An 18815-nucleotide genomic window follows, 5' to 3' on the forward strand; every position below is an offset into this window, starting at 1 on the left:
AAAATTTTTGAAGAGCTCGGGAATCCTGGGATCCCGGGAATCAATATTTCTGTTCCCGGGATCCGGGAATCCCGGGAAAAGGTAATTCCCGGGAAATTGTTCCCGGGATTGCAAACCCTATGTGCCACCCCCATCGATAAGCGAAGTTAATGATGCTATCCAACGGCTTAAGAACAACAAGGCAGCTAGAAAGGACGGTATCGGAGCGAAGCTTCTCAAGATGGGCCCGGGCAAGTTGGCCAGTTATCTACATCGACTGGTTGCTAAGATTTGGAAAACGGAATGCCTGCCGGAGGAGTGGAAGGATGGGGTTATTTGCCTCATCTACAAGAAAGGCGACAAGCTAGATTGTGAAAACTACCGAGCGATCACTATCCTGAATGCCGCCTACAAAGTGATATCCCAAATAATTTTCCAGCAGCTGTCACCACTAACCAACAGATTTATGGGAAGTTACTAGCCCGGCTTCATTCTTTACTCTGCGGCAGATCCTCCAAAAATGCCGCGAATACAGAGTCCCTAGGCATCATCTTTTCATCGACTTCAAAAGCAGCTTATGACACGATTGACCGCGAAGAGCTATGGAGAATACTCGACGAGAACGGCTTACCCGGGAAGCTTACCAGCCTGATAAAGGTTACGATGGAGGATGTGCAGTAGGGTGTCCCAAAAAAAATCGATGTTGAAAAACTCAAGGTGCTCAGCCCAAATTAGAAAGATAATGTTATTTATAGCATTTTTGTAGAACATTTCGACTTTCTAAAAGGTCGTTTTCATGTTGCCCGAACGTTATTTATGAAAAAATGACTTTTTTAAGCTACAAACCCACTTTTTTGCACTTTTTTCAATTCTGTTCGATTCCTACATTTTTTCGTACATATTTTTATTTTTGTGGGGTTGTTTCTGAATATTTTGCCTGGTTTGGTTCAGCATTGTATTCAGTTTTTTGACTCCCAGAGCCCATTAAACATCACAAAAAAATTAATCTTTCTAATAATTTTTAGATAAAACCTTCCAAAACACAAGTAAAAAAACTCTTCGAACAAGAACTGAAATTTGCATAGCAAAGCGAGACTTACCACGAAAATTTACATGAAAAAAGATACTTGATATCTTATCGAGGAGCTAAGATATTGGCATTTTTCTATGTGATGGAAAATTATGCATTTCAACAAATATGTTAAATAACTGTTTTATTTTGGGAGATAAAAAATAACAATGTTCAGAAAACAAATGCATTTTTGAATGGTTGATAACTTAGTAGAAGGTTTCAAAATTTGGAAAAATCTGCGGAAAAAGTTATAACTATAATTATGATTTTTCGTGCCTTCTAATAGAAAACTCAATGTTGCTCGTAATATGTAAGAGATAGAAACATGATGTCTTCGGCAAAGTTTCTTGTTTTAAGATAACCTAAAACTTTTTTGTCATTCTATCTATCTCATTCTGATTAAAAAGTGAATTTTTTATCTCACTTATTGGTGGATTGATCACCCTTCTTTCTACATTAAAAGATGCATTTTTGAATATTCTGAAACTTCTCCGAACATACCTCATGGCTATAATCAACATTTCAATCACTATTTATGAAATTATACGCACAAACGGCAAAATAAAACACTGTGCAATGGAGATATTGAGTTTTAGTGGCATTTTTGACAAAATGCATAGTTTTCCATCACATGTAAAAACGCCGATATCTCAGCCCCCGATAAGATATCAAGGATCTTTTTACACGTAAATTTTCGTCTTGAATTCCGCTTTGCAGTAAAAATTTCAGTTCTTGATCAAAAAAGCTTTTTCTATGTGTTTAGAAGGGTTTTATCTGAAAATAATAAAAAAAATCAATTTTTGTGATGTTCAGTGGGCTCTGTGAGTCAATTAATTGAATGCTATGCTGAACCAAACCAAGCAAAATATTCAAAAACAACCCCACAAAAATAAAAAAATATATGGAAAAATTTCGGAATCGAACAGATTTGAAAAAAGTGCAAAAGAGCGGTTTTGTAGCTTGAAAAAGTCATTTTTCCATAAATCACGTTTGGGCAACCTGAAACCGACCTTTCAGAAAGTCGAAATGTTCTACAAAAATGCTATAAATAACATTATCTTTCAATTTAGGACTGAGCACCTTGACTTTTTCAACATAGATTTTTTTTGGAACACTCTAATGTGCAGTGTTGTGTGAGGATTTCAGGTGGTCAATCCGACCCATTCAGATCCAGCAGGGGAATTCGACAAAGTGATGGTCTTTCCTGCCTGCTGTTCAATATTGCACTAGAAGGTATGAGATGAGCGGGAATAGACACGCGGGGCACGATTTTCGTTGAATCCGTTCAATTAATCAGCTTTGCGGATGACGTGGACACTGTCGACAGAACATTTGAGGCAGTGGCGGATCAGTACACCAGATTAAAATGTGAAGCAAAAAAGATTGGACCGAAGATAAATTCGTCTAAAACGAAGTACATGCTAGCGGGTGGTGCTGAGCGCGACAGGGCACGCCTAGGTAGTGTTGTGATAATCTACGGTGATGAGTTTGAGGTAGTTGACGAGTTCGTGTACCTTGGCTCGATGGTAACTGAGAACAACGAAACCAGCCGTGAGATTAGGAGGCGAATCATCAGCGGGAGTCGTGCCTACTATGGACAATGCTTGAAAAGTACCTACGAGCGCTCGGAGTTTTCGAACGACGGGTGCTAAGAACCATCTTTGGCGGTGTACAGGAGAACGGAGTGTGGAGACGGAGAATGAACCATGAGCTCGCGCAACGCTGCGGTGAACCCAGCATCCAGAAAGTGGCCAAATCTGGACGGATACGTTAGGTAGGGCACGTGGCGAGAACAATGGACAATTACCCTGCAAAATTGGTTCTCACCTCGAATCCGGTTGGTACGAGACGAAGAGGAGCACAAAGAACAAGATGGTTAGACCAGGTGGAGCATGATCTGGCAAGTACGGAGTGCCTGCGGGATTGGGGGCGGGCGGCCATGGACCGATCAAGTTGGCAGAACTATGTTGCGCAGGCCAAGTCTTAGGACGTACGGCCATTTAAGTGAATAAGTAAGTAAATAACTACTGACAAATTACTTCTCTAAAACTGTTAAAAACAATTAAATATCTACACTCCTCACGGCGAAAAAAACGCCATAAATATTACGCGCTTTCCGGTCATCATGAGACAAACTTGGTTGTTTTTAAGCTATGTGCCAATCAATACTTACCGTTTTCATTAGTAAGGTTCATTGGCGCTAGTCCCAATGTTGATACATATTCATCTCCAAACGCGCTTATTACTAGAGAATTTTCCCATTCATTTCCTTAAAACAGTCCCGTTCTATTTATACCTGTGAGTTATGGAATTTAATCTGATCCGACATTTATCACAATGAATTTTTCCATTATTACCAACCCCTTACACGAGCGAAAACACGTCAAGTCGGCACACGTGAGCAATACGGATCAAGTGCCACCGCGGCTTACAGCGTACTTATACCGCCCAGGAACAGCGATTATTTCGTCGCGGCTCGTGCAATGCAAACATCTTCCAGCTAAAACATTCTAACTTTATATTGTAAACACGACTCGCAGGAAGACTCAAACAATCCATTCTGCAGATTCGTACGCTCCAAGATGCAAAGCGCGCGGAACGCATGTCATCGCCTTGTTCTGGCATGGCACACAACGCCGGCGGAGTATTGTGTAAGCAATTTTCAATCACACCAAATGAAAATCTTGACTTGAATTGCCAAAACAATTCAATTAACTTCACTTCGTGCACTTGGTTTCGGCACCGAAACCGGGTCTGTGAAATATTCCCTACCGATTAGCGAGCGCAGTACCCGCGTCGTATTCGACTGGCCGCTTGCTATGCTATTTCGGGAAGGCGCACATTATTCTTACCTTGTTCTAATGATTTTTCACTTACACACCTGCTGGGCGTCGGCTGGTATATGGTTATTGTTGAGGTAGTCGGAAAACGGCAGGTAGTCTTTTGGAAAAAAAGGAAGATTGACAGTTGTTTTCTCATGAGAAAAGCAAACAGAATCTACAATTGAACTAAAACTCAAGAGAACGAACCATGCCAAATAACCTAATGTTATGAAATTTATATTAAAATCACACTGTATCATTCGAAATTGATTATACTAATAAACTAAGGTTTTGCCCTTAAGCTCAAAGTAGAAAATAATTAAAGATTATTGAAATCCTGTAAATTTGGTACTTAAAGTGAAAATAACTTTTTCAGAGACTTGAATGAGTTTTTCCGTAAGCTTTTTGACATGCTCCTGCATACACTACGAGCAACAAAATTCACAGGAATGGTGAAAAAACTTCAGCAGAAATTGTGAAACTGTGATTACCAGCATCCAGAATACTTGTGTAGTTGCTAAAATGCGGCAGAGCTTTTCATTGGAGGAAGTGGCTGCCAAAGCACCTACACCTACCACCTACTAATGCTGCCGCTACCGCACAAAGGTAACTTTTTACTCAAGAAAGTATCGCACCTACCGCTGACGCTGCTACCACCTGAACCACTACTACGAAAATATTTTTATACAATTTTCAATTGAGTATTTGTCCTCAAAAGAACAATTTGTTGTTCAATTTAATACTGGATATGATGCTGATGCTGTGCTATCTTCGACAGTAGAATACACAGTACAATACTATGAATCTTATTTCTTAAATCTTAAAAAATAAATATTTTTATAAGTATTTATTGAAGCTTTTTAGACGTTTGACTGAAGCCCGTCTAAAGGCAGCATTGGGCATTAGAGCGTTGAGACCGTTCTAGTCACCATCTACTAGTGGAATATTTGGTTTAAGCAGAAGCAGGGTCCTATATAGCTCAGATAGTACATTCTTGATTTACTAGGTATATAATTCTGTCGACCGTGCTATGGAAAGCAATCACTAAGCGACCAATCGAAGGTCAAAATCTACATTTCAACAATGCTTGACAATTTTCAATAGTACAATAGTTTGAATAATCAAATTTGAGTTTAAAATTTTCTGCCGTTTGACAGACGCATATATGATTTTTCAATCGATTTCTTCCAGTGCAGATTTATCTTTTTGGGAAGCATAAAACGTTAGGAGTCTACAATTGTATGAGACATTTATTGCATTGTGGGATCTATTGTTCTAACTCTAGCGGGGTAGTAGCGTGTACAGTCAGTGATTCCATTTTATACATTACTCACTTCTGTGTGCTTCCCTAACTTCTACGATGCGGCTAGCTCAGCTCGTTCAACAGACGGTCGAACGACGAAAGCTTTCTATCGAGAATGCTTTCCAAGGTATGTGTGTTAACGAGCCCGGCTCAAAGAACTATTTTTGTATTATCGATAGCTCCAACCTTCGAAAGCTCCTTCCTATTGCGCTTGCTGTTCCGAACGGCGTCGACGTGTTAGGGAAAACATTCACTAAGCGCCCAACCTGTGTTTAAACAAGGCTTGACAACTCTCAATAGTACAATAGTCCGTACAATCAATTTACAATGTTCTGCTTTTTGGCAGATGCATTGATGATTTTCAAATCGATTTCTGCAAAAACGAAGGAAATCTATTGGAAACTAAGACTTATTAGCATTTGGAATTCGACTCATGAGCAAACGTAGAAGCGATGAACCTAACGAGCAATTACTCCGCGGCCTCTTGAGGCACTTTTGTATTTACTAGGGACATGAAAATTCACAGGAATATTCAAAAGCTGTAATATTTTTAAGGCAATTATTTTTGTATTTTGGGCCACCTTATTTTCGCTTTTGTCGACCAGTGTTCTTTTTCTTCATTATACAGAATGCAAATGTTAATGATTTCAAAGCCTCTTGAAATCACACCATTATTTAGAAAATGTGCCTCAAAAAACACAAACTTTTGCTTTCTTGCAAGCGGATGCAAGCCATGTTGAAAACACGAACTAATCGCTCTATAGAAACCAAACGGATTCGAAGTTCCGCATGTACTATTTTTTTATCTCCTCTAGATTCGTTTCTTCTTAAACGATGAACGTGTTAACCGCGAAACAGACAAAACTTGTTCCAATCTAGAAAATCCACATTTAAATATTACCTCCGGAAATTCCGGCCACAATATAATACCTTTTCATCTCCAATGGGTAACCAGTGAGGTGAGCTAGCGAACAAAACACTGGCCTGGAATGAACTTGGCAGATGCATTGATGATTTTCCAGTCGATTTCTACAAAAAAACGAAGTAAATCCATTGGGATCTAAAACTAATTAGCATTTGGAATTTGACATATTTTTCCCTTTTTCCGCTTTTAAATTTTTATTTTGCACCCCGAACTTCCTGAGAAACGTAGTTCTACATCAAAACATTCCTAACCTCAAAATTAGGAACTACACAGTAAAAAACACTTTATGTCGAATCGCGTAAAAAAATTGCCTCTATCGCTTATGATTTTTTTTCGTAAGATTCGGACCACTGCGACCATTGAACACTGGGAAAAAATTAACCCAAATTCCCATCAATTGGAAGCCGCTGGGTTGGCAACCTGAATTATAGCATTTCTTATGTAAAATTGGTTAATAAATCGATTGGTAATAATTACTTCCTGTGCAGGGCACGGGAAACGTTCTATATTTCCACAAATACGCAAAAATAGGGTGAAAAGGGGCAAAATAACCATTTTCCGTGTCCTGCACAGGATGAAACTATCACCAATCGATTGGAATAAGTGGAACCCACATTTGAAAGCTCAGCTGTAGGTTTTTGATATCTTTCGTAATGAACCACTTGATTCTCTAAGCGGATGAAAGCACTGTGCTCGGTTAGCTTGTTGCAGTTGCGTCCTGTGAATCCATAATGAGTATGTCAAGTACTATTACTGCTTATAAACTCTCCAATTTTTCTTTTTTTTATTAATAAACAAACATTTTTTCGCGAAATAATTGAAAAGTTATATATTGAAAAGTTATATATTTACAAGCCATGCCATTATGATAGAGCTCCCCCATTGAAACTAACTTCTCTTCTTTTCGAACCTCTCAGCTGTCATTATCAATGCCAGAGCATTCGAGTAATTTTCATGTAACTCACAAAGTGCTCCAAAATAGAACAAATAATTCTCAATTCAAAGCAAAGGCTAACAGCGTCACTCTCACTTGACGATTTTCAGTTGAAAACGACTTCATCAGACCCTAAAAAAGAATCTAATCCTTGAAAAACGCATCTCGCATTCTTGAAATGGTAGAAATATATCAAATAAATTGGTAGGGGTTCCTGGGGTAAAACGCACCAGTTAACGAAAGCAGAGTATATTGTTGTTAAATCTGAGAGATAACACCAATGTTATATACTGATCAATATACATATAAAAACCCTTATTTACTCGCATCTGATGCTAAAACATTATAGAAAATGCATAATACACATTTTTTAAGAGAGTGTAATAATTTTATAAAAGTCGTCAATCGAGGCAAAATGCACTCTTCCTGGAGTAAAACGCACCGCAACAAAGGGGCAAGAAGCACCATGTGAATGAGGTAAAATGCACCCCGTCTACGGGGCAGAACGCATTACAATATTGGAGCAGTACGACTCATTTTGTCATCTGATAAATAAAGGCAAAAAGGTTTTCTACGGAATTCCATACACTCGAGCGGCATGGTTTTGTTGGGAAATACCGTTTTCGATTGCCTCTAGCACCGATCATAGCTGTTCAACGATCCATGACCGCCGATTGGACTTCCGGACAATGCTGGAAACGAGATGAAATGTAAGCAAAAAATTTGTTTACAAAGAGTCCTTTTGCCCCGAGCTAAGGAAAGTGTTATGCCCCGAACGTAACAAAAGAATGTTTCTGGCTACATAACGGTAATTCTCATTGAAACTTATCGATATTTCATCAGAAATATGTTGCTCGACATATATTCGATGCAACAACACTTTTCGCAGGTGGAAAACATCAGTTCAAGAGCTAAAAACACTTAATGTAGCTAAGAAAAAAATTAGACCGTATGCAACGAAAACTTTTATTTGTATTTATTCACAGTTTCTGACATTCAGGTGCTGCCAAATTGACAGGGTGACTATAGAAAACACAGATTCAAATAATAGAATTATTATCTTGTTATTAAAATGTTTCTTCATTGTAAATCAGCTGGGGTGCATCTTGCCTCAACGGCGCTTATTACCCCAGGTACCCCTACAAATTCTAGCTGTCTTTCGTATTTTTAAAATACTGTTCATGACAGAGAAATCTTTGGGTGTTGAAAAAAAACCTCTGCAAAACAGATGCAAACTGTTTAAAATAGGTTCGGGGTAGGGGAACTGCTCCATTATTCATCTCAGCCCATATATTCATCTCATACAACATGTAAACACAATTGAAAACAGGAAAAAACGCATATTTTCTAACTAAACCAATGTGTTAGTCCACTGAATGGATTCTTTTTAGTTCACTTTAGATTTCTCATAAAGTGGAATCCTCAAAAACTCACTTGAAAGGTCTAAATTTGATATTATAGTCGGGCATCTGCACTCGAAAACTGATTTAATTCAATCACCTACCACAGAAAACAAAATCCGCTCATTGTTCTATACGGCTACAACGGGACTCGTTCAGCAGCCAACCAAAGTTTTTTTCATCACTAGCGGACCACTTTTTATTTTAATCACTAAACTAAATCACTTACTACACTAAGAATAGTTTAATCTTTGAAATGTTCACCTCAAATTTCCAAAAACAAGCTTGAATTAGCAGAAATATATGAGATGAATTCTTACAAATCCTGAATTTCAACTGTATGTATTTTCATCTGTTTTCACTGCGTTGATGAGAATCAAAAGTTGCCAAATCAGTTTCTGTTAATACGAAAGAATCATACTGAAAATGTTAAATTATTCCGACATAATTGACATAAATCGAGCGCACTGCAGTGGTTACCTAGGTTACCAATTTTGCACGTAAACAACTACAGCGGATATTTAGGTAACCTACTACGACGGGCTACGGCTACGTTCATTCATGATAATGTGATTCATTCATGATTAACAGTGTGATAAATATGGGGGCGTCGTGAGATGAATAATTGAGCAGTGATTCAAGTTTTGAAATGGATATGGAAGCGTTGTGAAAAATGGTTTGCTTTATAAAAATCATGATAAATCTAGCTAATTTTACTTAATATACAATGCTAAACGATTCCATAAGAGCAAGTAAGCATATTAAGTTTATTTGTTCAATGATTTCGTGAAAATTTGGTGTTTAATCTGTGCCTTCTTCATGAATATCGGCTTAATGAGATGAATAATGGTGCAGTTCCCCTAATTGTTATTCGCTCGATTGGAAACTTCCATTGATTATTGTTGAAGTTTGCTAGAACAGCGGCCTTTTGAGGTAGTGAGGGGCAAAAGTACGCACTTTATTGTTTTTGCTGTTCTGTTGCCAAAACAATAAAGTGCGTACTTTACATTGCAAACAATTACCATAAAAGTCAGTTTTGTTTCCAAGCGGTACATGAACTTTTCGCCTTCAAAATGTATTACCAGAGATTTTCGAATTTTGTTTGTAGCATGAGAATTTCACTTTTCAGAAAAAAATGCTAAGATGCGAACTTTTACCCAGCATGCGGGGCAAAAGTACGCAGTTTACGGGGCAAAAGTTCGCACTGTATGAACAGTGTGTTTATTACCTTATGCTTAAAAAAGTTAATTGTTTTTCGCCGGTTTTGCACTAATTTATTCAGATGCGTTAGAGCGCTGTGCCCCGAAATATTTTTTTTACTTCCGGAAATTCGGTTTCTGGGGATATGTTTGGGTGTTTTGGTGACATATCCCAAAAATGGACCTTCCAGAAGAGATTCCATTGAGGCCAATTACAGATGGTGACTTCCGGTTTGCGGTAAACAGTAAAAATCGACCAAATACCACCCCATATGGGTTATTTCTTGAATTCCCTGATGGTGACTTCCGGTTTCTCGATCATTCTGGATTGTTTTTTAGAAACTGGAAGTTGACATCTTGGGATCCAAAATGGTGTTTGGGGTCATTTATGGGCTCAGAGCGTCATCCCGATTCCGAAATTACTCCTATTACCTAGTGTTTGATCGCATTTTGTTGTTTTCCAGAAACCGGAAGTCACCTTTTGGAATCAAAAATGGTGTCTGGGGTCATTATCCAGTCTCTGGACAGCATCTCGATTACGGAAATGCACATATTGGAGGGCATTCGACCATCTTAGGTTACTTTCTAGAAACCGGAAGTCACCATCTTGAAATTCAAAATGGCGTCTGGGCCATTTTCCGATCTGTGGACATCATCCCACTTGCGAAAATTTTTCATTGTTTTTTTTTTCTAGAAGCCTTTATCTATGCCGGAAAGACCATTTTGAAAGCATATTAACGAAACTATTAAAATGGTTGTAAGATTCCATTCAAAAACCTAAATTAATCCACCTAGCGGTCAGACCCAGCCTTTCACATTCAACCTTATTATCTGTAAAAATAGATTTACATGAACGCTTCAATCCAATAAATGTATATTCACTCTTAAGGTTCTAAAAAATTGATGTTGTAATCTATACATATAAAAATACAGTCCGGTCTGTCTGGCTGTCTGATTCATATTGGCTCGAAAACTACCGAACCGTTCTACGTGAAAATTTGTATGTAGGGGTTTTTGGTGCCGATAAAGGTTCCTATGATAGTTTGAGACCCCTCCTTCTTCTGGAAGGAAGGGGTCCCATACAAATGAAACACAAATTTCTGCACATCTCGAGAACCAATCAACTAAATTGAACCAAATTTGGCAGGTAAATGTTTTCAGTGGTAATAAATATGTCCATAATGTTTTGACACCCCTCCTTTTTTTGAAGCGAGGGGTACCATACAAATGAAACACAGATTTCTGCACATCCTGAGAACTAACCAACTGAATGGAACCAAATTTGGCGGGTGAATATTTTTAGAGGTAACAAATATGTGCATAGTGGTTTGACACCCCTCCCATTTCTATGAGGGAGGGGTCCCATGCAAATGAAACACAATTTTCGCACAGCTCAAGAACCAATCAAGAAAATACAACCAAATTTGGTATGAGAAGGTGTTTAGAGGTAACAGATATGTCCATAATGGTTCGACGCCCCCCTCTCTTCTGGGAGCACATGTTTCTGTACAAATTTCTGCACATCTCGCGAACTAAATACCTCCCAAAATGGGTATTTCCGGTGTTATATTGATGCCAAATCTGCTGAAAATGACCGAGTACCACCCAATATAAATATATTCAGAATTAAGGCGATGTACAGAAGCCAAAAGTCGAGAATGTTGTCATCTCGATAAAACCAATCATTTCAAACGATTTGTTATTTGACTTTGATCATGTCCTATGGCCGATTCGTCGTGCATTTGCAGATACTAAACACATCGCATAGAATCAATGAATCTGGAACGTTCAAATAGTACGATACCACATTTAAATTATGTTGAGGCCACATCTATCGATCAAAGCAGGTATAGTTTTAAATAGTTTTTGAATTTCTTTTCTTTCCATAACTTTTGAACCACATATCAAATTGTTATGAAGTTTTTTATTTGTAAGTTTGAGAGATGACTCCTTCGTATGACACTAGTTATGTTCAAATAAGTCATGTAATCTTTGAGATAATAGACTTTCGTTGTTTTATTAACAATTCAATACATAACGGTTGCTTAAGTTCGATTATAATCAAATAAAATGGGAACGTATAAGGCAGCCAAATTTTGAAACCACTTGTTCAATCATAATTCATCAGTTAACGCTTAACTAGTCCGCTCATCTGATAATAATATTGATCAAATCGGTTGTGTAGTTTCTGAGATAATGAAGTTTCATGATTTTCACATTTCGGTACATTACAGACGAAGTTACAGTTCGATTACAGTAGAATTCAATAGGGTATTATGAGGAAGCTATACATTTCATTTGAGACTAATTTTGTGGAAATCGGGTCAGCCATCTCTGAGAAAATTGAGTGAGTCCAAGTAGTCTTCGGAATATGTTCCTATTCATAGCTGGATTTCACAGTTTTAAACATAACAGGCAAAGTAATAGTCCGATTGCAAAACAAATCAATAAGATTTTATGGAGCGACTAGACCTTCCATTTGACACTGATTTTATGAAAATCGGTCCAGCCATATCTGAGAAACATGAGTGAGATTAAACAGTCTTCAGAACACGTTGTTTTTCATAAATTTTGAACCACAAGTTCAATCTTTATAAAACTCAAAAGTTAAGGGTATTACAGGTAGTCCGTTCATTTGAAACCAATTTTGTTCAAATCGGTTGTGTAGTTTTTGAGATAGTGATGTTTCATGATTTTTACATTTTGATGCATAACCTCTGAACTAAAAATCCGATTACAATAAAATTTAATAGGGTCTCATGGGACAACAAGACCTTTCATTTGCAGTTAGCTTCATGAAAATCGGTCAAGCCATCTCTGATAAAAGTGAGTGAGAATAAAAATCTGCACATACACACACACATACATACAGAAAATGCTCAGCTTGTCGAGCTGAGTCGAGTGATATATGCCATTTGGCCCTTTGGAGCACTTTTACACCTTCGGTTTTGCAAGTGATTGCTATACCTTTCTAGGAGAAAGGCAAAAATCATGAAACCATAATATTCCTCAGTTCGGAGCACATCCGCATATCACTAGTTATTTTTTAGTAATTTCTGTACAAAAACATCGTTATTAAACACATTTTTTCATTACGGTTTATGGCACTTAGTGCGTACGTTTTCCCCACAATGAGTTTTTCAACTGGTTAGAGTTTTATGACAAACATCAAAATATTTCCGGCAAAACAAATTCACCCTACAAATTACAATTATACAAGAGTTTTTTTGGGCTCTGTTGTTTTCGAGTTTCTGTAGTTTCCAAATAGGTCAACCATAGTTCCCAAAACTAAAAAAAATAGATCAAAACAGCTCAAAACACAACTTTCCTCATAGCTTCACCCCATTTATTCGGAATCTTATGTGTTTACATGTGTAATTAACTGACGTTATAATACTGCAAATTCATACAATGTTACCAGTTTATTTTGCTCGTATGCTTCGAAAAGGCCAATGCGTACTTTTACCCCTTGCGCACTTTTGCCCCTCACTACTCTACTCCTGTATTTACTACGGGCATAAAATTTCACAGAACTATTTAGAAAGCTCTGTAACCTAAGGCATTTTTTTTAACTTCGAGGCAACTTTTTTTTACTTTTGTAGGCCAGTGTTTTTTTTTTCACTATCATAGAGAATGCAAACGTTAATGATTTCAAAGCATCTTAAAATCACATCATGTTCTGTAAACTGCGTTCAAAAACAAACATTTGCTGTTTTGTAGAAGTATGCATACCATGCTGAAAACAAAAATCTATTGCTTTATGGAAACCAAATTTTAAGTTCCGCATGTACTAAGTTCTTACATTCTCTAGACTCGTTTCTCCCTAAACTTTTTATCATCGTGTTAATCGCGAAAGAGACAAAATTCAGTCTGGTCGCAATGTAGTACCTTTTCACTTCCAATCGGTGAACAGTGAGGCGAGTTAGCGAACTAAACACGGCGTTTCCTATTAGTTATTTCAGGCTGTGCCGCTACGGGAGAGATTCGACTATTCTCTCTTTCTACTCCAATAGCCTCATGAATTAGCTATTCATGAGAGCTCACGCACAGCCATAGCTTCCACAGGCAACGAAGCTGTCTTGTACTCACACGACAGCTCATTCATGCGCATGTATTTTGATCGTTCAGAGATGACAGCCTAGTTTTGTTCATTTAAGGAATGTCCTGTTGGTTTGGCCAGCGTTGTTGACAGTATGCTGATCGGCTGCGGCTGTCATCGATAATATTGGACTCGCACTCCTTCGTTTCTCCTTTTTCTTGGGCCGATGCCATGATGAACACGAAACAAACCGTTTCGTATATTTTCCCATTGTTGATATTATTCGTCACACAAAAAAAGTATTTCCCTCTACAGGTTCCTCTGAGGACTTCCGGATGAAAAATAGCTATTTCTCGATGAGTTCTTGGCCGATTCCGGATCTTGATGAACCATTCGCTTCAGAAATGGTTTTGTCATCTATGCCAATGATGCAAATAAGCCTTTTCATCAGGTAACTCATTACCAGATCCATCCAAAAATTAGCAAGTTTGAAGTGCGTACCGGTACTCAGGAATAATTCCTACATCCGGTGACCTAGGCCACATTTGTGGTCAGAAATGAAACTTGAAAAGTTTTCCAGTTTAATGGTGTTCGAATTATTAAAATCGAATTACATTTGGCAAAGCTACAGCAATTCAAATTTCATCAAAAATTTGCCTATCCTACTTATTTTGACCCCTGACCCCTGTAGAACCACAAGAAGCACTTGAAACATTTGGACCAGTCTTGACCATCCTTCCATAAACTGATTTAGATATGTGTTGAAAGCCTGGAGCAGCACCTATTTTGACCAATTCTATCCTACGGATTTCCTTCCGAATGTTCACAGCATCACTGTAAACAAGCATTTACAAGCCTGCTAAGAGGAATTCAAGGTGAGCTTAGACGACAAAGCTCGCGTCTAATCAATTAGTAAAAACTAAAACGAGTACCTATTTACACTGAATAAGGTACAAAAATCAAAACTTCAATAATGATAAAATTCCAACAATGATGAATACCAGGGTGGGGAATCGTTATATGGAAAAAACAAAACTTGATAGCAGAAAGCCAGAACCAAGTTTATTTTTTTGTTCTATTTGGGGCCCCAAACAATCCTGAATTTATTGGAAGTCGATTGGTTTTGTCTCCGCTTGGTGCATTGCATTTCAAATTTATATGTAAGTTTTTTGCATTTTCTATTCTAAAGTGCTCAAAATGGCTCAAACCATAGGTTTCATGACTTCAAATAGTAGGTTTTTTGATGTCTAACAACTCGGCCGAAGACACTAAAGATCTCTGGTGTGCCAAAAAAATACTAGAGCTATTCAAAGTTGAGTATGTCGAAATTTATGTTGCTAAACATTTTTTTTGCCAACACTGCCACCGGCGTCAGTCAGATTTCCATCAGAAGTAACCTCTGAAACATGTTGTACAACACAAGAGTTTCTGCATTTAAATCGACATAGACAACTTTGAACAGCTATAACAGCTCTTAGGGACATTTTAGCTCTTCAGTATCTTTTGAAAAGTTGTTAGGCATCTAAAATACTATACTTTAACATAAGGTAGTGCATTATTAGAGCATTATTGAGCTCTCTAGAAAGGTAAATGCAAAAAAGTAGGTTTTCCCATATGAATTTTCATACGAATTTGAAATACAATGCGCCGAGCGGGGACAAAACCAGGCTTCTGAATACTCCTCTTCGTTGGGATGTGTAGATGTGAAATATTGCTCTTGATACCAGTAGGCAGTAAACACGTGTTGCATATGCATGCAACTCATAGTTTTGCTTGATTCGATACAGCTCTTAAGAAAAAACTAATCGAAGGTAGCTATTTTCACAACCACGAACTTTTATAAACGCAATGCAAAAAAGAGCACTGTGATTCATGGTGCACAGAAAAAACGATAACTTACACATCTCCGATTGAGTGAGCACAGATTTTAGCTGCTCAGTTCTCGACGGAGTAAAAATTTAAAATCTAATTGTGATTCCGAACGAATCCTTTATAGAATAAAATTGCTCTCGGGTGTTGTAGGATCTCGTTTGCTTTGCCTAAATAATGCAGCTGGCATAGCTTGGCTACTAGTGAAGATTGATTTTATAGCGTTTCGCGTTGACGGTGTTAAAAGAGATTTTAAAGGCTGTTCGCATCTACGCGAACTTACGTTGTATGTAGTGATGAGCAAAAATATTTCCTTCTTTCTTTTCCGCTTGGAAAAACTAAACAAATATGTATCAGAAACGCCGTCAACGCGAAATTACAAAACCAGATTACATTGCATCATGGTTAGCACAGTAGCTGACAGAGCAAAAAATAACACTACACACTTGTGAGCAGAGCCTATCCAGCCGATCGGCACAAATTGTTATCAGATGTTACTCTGATCGATTCTTCCTACCTCCGTTCAAAAAGAATATATATGTAATAGCGAACCTAGTATTATTACTGCGAAACAGCGCAGTAGGACATTGAGCACCAAACAGTTTTTCCCAGCGAACGATTGCGATATTTTCATCAGCTAACTTGATCGCTCTGGCATATTATTTCATCAGGCGAAAATGATAAAAGAGTTGGTGTATTCGAAAGCTTGGGCAAAACCAATCGACTTCAGGTGAGTTTAGGGTTGTTTGGGACCCCAAAAGGATTAAAAAAAAACTTGGTTCTGGAAAATCGATCACTTTTCCCCACCCTAATGAATACACCAAGTGACAGTGAACACAATTTTATTGAAACATTTGAAAGACTTATAACTGGGCAGTTCGTCCAAAATTATAAAATATATATTGTTTTAAAAAGTAAAATGTAACTACGGACCACGGTATCATATTTTTAGCATATCGCTAATTGACTTTCGCATCATTACACGTACAGAAATAATTGGAATTCTACCCATTAAACAACTTAATTAACGTATATAAACAAGCATGCTCAAATAAAACTGATTATTTCCAGTTTTGATATTGTCAACCGTACTTTATATGTGATTATACTTGGCGAACAAATTGCCGACGCAATGTCTCCAACTTGGCATGTACTCCAAATTTATGATTCATTACGTTAATAAATTTACCATTAAAAAATACTCCAAAACAACTAACACCCTGCATTCATGGTTTTTTTACTTCCAGGTATGCGAACGGTATTTTCATCTCCACCCAACACCTTCATTCTCTGCTGCCACCCGGAGTTGCCGCGAACGGCGGCGGCGCAAGATGCAATTAAAGCAAATGAAAACACTAATAAACACTAAACCAATCATAACCTCATCATACTACATCCGTGCACTTGACTGTTTCGCTGGCTGGCCGACCGGCGGCGATTTAGTGGTGCGGCGTCGTCGGCGTGCGCCAGAGAAGTAGACTCCCATCGTGTTACTTTTAAACAGGATAGACCGCTGGTTTCCTCTACCCCGTGCAGTATGCTTGTGAATTAAAACCGCTGTTTGCTGCAAGGAATGAGCCCCGGCACATATGTATGCGGAGAGATGTGCGTCGGTGGTTTTCAGTCCATTAACTTGTAACCCAGCAGTCAAATTCGTGTGATTGGGGGAAATAGAAAATTGGTTTCTCTCTCGCGTTTTTCCCGGGAGAGGTTCGCCCGCAGCTAGTAGAAGCAATGTAAAGCTGGCATAAGAAGGAAAGGTAATAAAATTCAAATGATTTGTGTACGCCAACAAGTTAATAGAACAACTACACACATCAGTACAATTTGAGCGTATGTTGTAGCAAAGAAAATTAAGTTGGAAGAAGGGGGAGGTGGTAATGAGACGTGAGTTTTGCAAACATACACGCACACATGTACACACGTTGATAACGCTACAAGATTGTAACACCAAGGTGCACACATGAATTTCTACTAATTTATTTCAGTTTCGAAACTGTGAAACGTTTGTCTGGTTAACTTTTAATAACTTTTCGAGGATTTTATCGCAATGATTAGAACAACAGTGGCCGTTGAGCAATCGCAATGTCAGACGGTGTAAATTTCTCGTGATTCAATATGCGCTTTTAAGAGCAGCTATTTATACATGTGTACAGATGTATGGTGGTAAAATGAATGGCAAACCAGAAAGTTGCTTTTGAATAATGAATATTAAGTATACCTACTGGGAAGATTCATAGCCGTCATTATTTACTTCGCTTCCAAGAGAAATAAACGTCATATCTGTCTTTCATCAACTTTTGTGGTGCACCAACAATCTTTCTATCAAGTCGAACCGCATTCTGTGCTGACACTCAGTTGAACAGCATCAATATTTGTTGCTTAAATTGCTTTCTAGTGCAGTGATAACTAAATTTTAGATTTTCCTGTGAACAATAAATTGTTCAACTACAATTAATTTTTTTGATTTTTTGATTTTCTTAGAGCCCAAATTATCAATATCGAATTTGTTTTTGAGACGGTGGTGTTACAAACCAATTTTACAGCTAAGAAACAAGTATCAAAAATAATTTGCCATTTTTTTTTTGCTATAGCCTTGACAGCATTTGTAATTGTTGTTGATGTTTTCATACTATACTCTGTTTTCATACTATACTCTGTCGCGTGCTACACGGGACAAAAAAGAGTAGTTATGGTGAATTTTTTGAACTCAAAAGTAATTTTCAAAGATACCCTCTTTATTCGAAGCATTTTAACTCAGAATCCTTTAGTTGTATAGAAAAACTATTTGAGAATGAATTGAAGAGAATTGAAGGTACCTCGTAAAAATATGAAAAAAAAAATTAACTTTCGTAGTCAAAATAAATACTTAATTTTATTTCAAAGAAAAAATGAACTTTCAACATTTTTAACGTAACTTGACATTATTCCGCAACTTTTGATAAAAAGTTCAGTATGGAGGAATGTTAGATAAATATTACCTTAAAAGTTAAAAATAAGTAAGGATTTTTTGCAATTTCAATTTACTTGAGAATGATCAATTTCCAATGATGTAATAAGATTTTAACAATGAATTCAAATCATAAAGCTTTTGGCGACTGACTTTCTAAATGCATCCATATTTTGGGATATTTCAAAACTATGTTAGGAAAATAAAAGTTTTTATAACAATATTCGTTTTACTTTGTGGTTCTGAGATTCTCCAGCAACGAGCATAAATGCATTGAATGTATGATCAACGTAATGCAGTTATTAGGAGCACATATTGATATT

At 37.5% G+C, this 18815-nt stretch overlaps 1 protein-coding gene across 12 annotated transcripts in view; it reads left to right on the plus strand.

Annotated features, from left to right (window-relative positions):
- The window catches only part of LOC129725096 (potassium voltage-gated channel subfamily KQT member 1-like), a 612086-nt gene that overhangs the window by 374150 nt on the left and 219121 nt on the right, over positions 1-18815 (plus strand). For 2 of the 12 annotated variants that reach the window (XM_055680548.1, XM_055680544.1), the window contains exon 2: positions 16790-17302. The exons of the other annotated variants lie outside the window; for them this stretch is intronic. The gene's annotated coding sequence lies outside the window, so the exon portion shown is untranslated. The remainder of the gene's footprint in view (positions 1-16789; positions 17303-18815) is intronic. 12 annotated transcript variants of the gene reach the window in all.

This window comes from Wyeomyia smithii, chromosome 2, assembly GCF_029784165.1.
Source record: "Wyeomyia smithii strain HCP4-BCI-WySm-NY-G18 chromosome 2, ASM2978416v1, whole genome shotgun sequence".
NCBI classification, from domain to species: Eukaryota; Metazoa; Arthropoda; class Insecta; order Diptera; family Culicidae; genus Wyeomyia; species Wyeomyia smithii.